The sequence below is a fragment of the Sapajus apella genome, unplaced genomic scaffold, assembly GCF_009761245.1.
Source record: "Sapajus apella isolate SASKATOON/1434 unplaced genomic scaffold, GSC_monkey_1.0 scaffold30, whole genome shotgun sequence".
In the NCBI taxonomy this organism is placed as follows: domain Eukaryota; kingdom Metazoa; phylum Chordata; class Mammalia; order Primates; family Cebidae; genus Sapajus; species Sapajus apella.
Window position 1 is genome coordinate 14,006,518 of NW_022436970.1, and position 4,048 is coordinate 14,010,565.

The following is a 4,048-nucleotide window of genomic DNA, read 5'->3' on the forward strand; positions in this document are numbered from 1 at the left end:
GAAAAAAACTTTAAATCAGCAATAATAATAATTAAAAAAAAAAAGGTCATTATGCAATGATACAGCATTCAGTTCAACAAGAAGACATAACTATCCTAAATATACATGCACCCAAAACTGGAGCACCTAGATTCATAAAACACTTCTGCCAGACCTATGAAAAGAGAACACAAGAATAGTAGGAGGCTTCAATACCCCACTGACAGTGCTGGACAGATCATGAAGAGCTTAAGTATTAGAAACCCCCAGTTTCATGTGCCCTTTCCAAGTGCCATGCATAATTTTGTTTTTTTAAAAATATGAATATTTTTTCTTGAAGAAACCACCAAAATTACATCAGCTTTCAGCCGGACAAAACCAGGGTCCATTCATGTGTCCTCTTTTTCAAAGCCAAGATAGTCACTCAACAATAATACTTGCCACCCATCCTTAATAAGTTTCTTCTGCCACTTCTGCCAGTTGCCCTACACAAGTGTCATGAAGAATAGGGTGACATTCTGAACACTTAAGGTACACAGTGTGCCAAATACACTAGGATACATATTTCACAGATTATATAGGGGCTCTTAATAGGTATAGTAATAGCTATTTCACTCAAGTTCTGAGCATTAAATGAGTTAACATAAGTTGCACTCAATATAGCAACCTGTTACATATTAAGTAATCAATATCTGTTAGCTTTATTTTTTTTGTGATTATTTCTGTCATTCTTGCTATTTTCAGTCTCTTGGTAATTTTGTTTTTTTTTTACATGCAGACAAATTAGGTTTGATCAAGTAGTCTGAAGAATGAGGGACAAAAAAGGAAAATAAATACGTTATATTGCAGTGAGCTGATACTGTAAAAGCCCAGGAGAGGTAGCTTCTAATTCAAGAAAATAAAAGAAACACATCAACTTTTAGCGGAAACCAAGGACTGAATGCTTCATTTGACTGGAGAAGTATGAGGAATAAAAGGAAGTATAAGAGGGGTAAAAAATTAATTAGTACAATAACAATGACAAGAAATAATTCAAAACAAAACAATGCAAATGAGAACTACATGTCAGCAAATGCTTGGAAAATAGAAGACAAATTTTAAAGAGTGGATTAACATTGAGATTTTGAGCCTATGTACCAAAAAAAGAAAACAATTATTATTATTTTTCTTTCTTTTCAGGGCTGTAAAGACATTAATGTATGACTATTTCATGAGTGCTTACTACCTACCAGGTGCTGTTACAGGCCATGGAACACCACCTGGGAGTCACTAGGTGATTTCATGATGTGGGGAGTCACCATCCATCCATCCACCTATCCATCCATCCATCCATCCATCCATGCATCCATCCATCCATCCTTTCATCTACCCATCCGTCCACCTTTTCTACCTTCCTCCATTATTTCTCTTTATCACAACGTCTCTCCCTCCCTCCCTTCCTTCTCTCTCTCCCTCCTCTCCCTTCCTCCTTCCTACCTCCTTTTCTTTTTTCCTTTCTTTGTTTCTTCCTATCACATGTGAAACATATGTTCTAGCCATTGGGGACTTTGCAGTAAATAAAGCAAAGTCCTTGCTTGCATTCTGTGAAAGACTGAGCTAAAATGAGTAATTAACAAATACAACCACACACACACACACACACACACACACACACACACACACACACACACAGAGTTATTTATTTATTTCTACCATATCAGTTACTGCATCAGTCAGGATCCATTTAGAAGACAGAAACTACATAATAATTTTAACAGGGAAAGTCTAATACTAAGAATTATTAGGCACAACAGGGTATTGGCTACTAAAGGGTAGAGAATCAGTCCAGGAGGGGGGACTTACACTTGTAATCCCAGCACTCTGGGAGGCTGAGGCAGGAGGACTGTTTGAGCCCAAAAGTTCAAGATCAGCTTGGGTAACATATGGAGACTCTGTCTCTATAAAAAATAGAATGAAATAAAAAGTAGCTGGGCGTGGTGGAGCACACTGGCGGGCCCAGCTCCCAGGAAGGCTGAGACAGGAGGATCGCTTGAGCTCAGAAGGTTGAGGCCTACAGTGAGCTATAGTCTTACCACTGCATTCCAGCCTGGGTGACAGAGAGAGTCCCTGTCTTTACAAAATAAATAAATAAATAAGTTAAATTAAATAAAGAGCAAAGAACTCCAAAGAATCCAGGAATACAGATTTGGGAGAAGCCACTACCGTAAGAGCTGGGGCAGTGGTCCTAGGGAAGGAACAAATCTAGGGTCCTCACTGGCCGGGACTGGGATCTGGACCAGGTCGTCACCCACTGGATGGCAGGGAGGTTCTCACTGAAGCCCATGAAAATGAGACTCACTGGGAATAAAACAATGATTTAAAAGACAAATTAGAGCACCCAGAGATTACTGTTAGAGGGAAAATGAAGAGCAGGTGATGGTGGACTTACTGGAGAGGGCACAAAGTCTGCTGGAAGAGAGAGATGGAATTTTGGAGAACACTGGGCTAGAGATAGAGGTGTGATATAAGTGATGGGTAAAGATTGATCTCTCAAATTAGAGTAGAGGTAATTTTACTCATGAATGGAATACAAGAGAAATTCAAATGAAAACCTTAGAGAAACAGATTTTTGGGATGTAAGAAAAAAGAACAGCAAGTGAAAATTATCACGAAATAGTGGAAAAGAGGAAAAAGAAGTTACTGAAGTGAGTTTAGAAAAATAATTCATTAAGACTGAAGAGAAGCCAAGAATAAGGACACTAAGAAAGAACCTTTGGATTTAGGGATGAGACCAGCTGGGAAATTTAAGAAAGCAATTTCTACAGAGACGTATGGGTGAAAGTTAAATTGCTTAGTGTGTAAGGAAAGGCATAGGTCATGTGGTAAGGAATTTTGGTAAAGAAATGGAGATAAAGCTATTATCCAGCCATAATTTTATTTAATCTCAATGAAGTATGCTGAAATAACTCTCTAAATTGTCTCACATACTCCAAACTCTTCGCATTTGAATTTGTTCTAAATATGTCATTTTATGAATCTTTCCAAAGTGAAGATCAAATAGTAACATTCCCTTGCTCAAAACATCAATAACTTCATTTTAATAGTTAAACTATGCAATTCTTGAGACTAGACCGTAAGGTCCTCTAACACTTAAACTAAACAATACTTTGTGTTGGTTCTCTGACTGCTCCCCAATTTATCTTCTATTATAAGAAAATTATAAAATTAACTAATCTGCAAGCATGCCTGAATTTTCAAGCCTCTATACCAGGGTGTCCAACCTTTTGGCTTTCTTGGGCCATACTGAAAGAAGGAGTGTCTTGGGTCACATATAAAATACAATAAAACTAATAATAGCTGATGAGCGTTTAAAAAAATTTCAAAAAATTGTCATAATGTTTTAAGACAGTTTAAGAATTTGCATTGGGCCACATCCAAAGCCGTCCTGGGCCGTATGCGACCTGCGGGCCATGAGTTGGACAAACTTGCTGTATATATTCATGATCTCTCCTACACTTAATTCAGAGTATGACTTCCACCTCAATGTTCTGAGTCCTTACACAGACTTCCATCCCGTCCCAAGTGCTACTTTCTTTATCAAAATTGTCCTGATTGCTGTGGTCTAAATTGTGCCCCCTCCATACATCTTTGAAACCCTAATCCCCAGTTTGGAGACAGGGTCTTTAGGATGTAACTGAGGTTAAATAAGGTCGTAAGGGTGGGGCCCTATTCCAACAGAACTGGTGGCTTTATAAAAAGAAACCTCTCTCTTCTCTCTCTGTCTCTCTCTCTCTCTCTCAGTCAGTCTCTCTTTCTCTCTTTCACTCTTGCTTGCTTTCTCTCTCTCTCTCTCTCATTCTTTCTTCTTCCTCCTTCCTCAGTCAAAGGAAAGGCCATTTGAGGAGAAAGTGGCCATCTTCTATCCAGGAAAGGAGCCCTTGCCAGAAAGCCAATCCTGCCAGAAAATTGATCTTGGACTTTCCAGCCCCTAGGACATTGGAGAAAAGAAATTTCTCTTGTTTAAGCCACTGGATCTGTGGCATGTTGGAGCTGGATAATATGAGATTTATTGTTTAAGCCAGAAAATTGA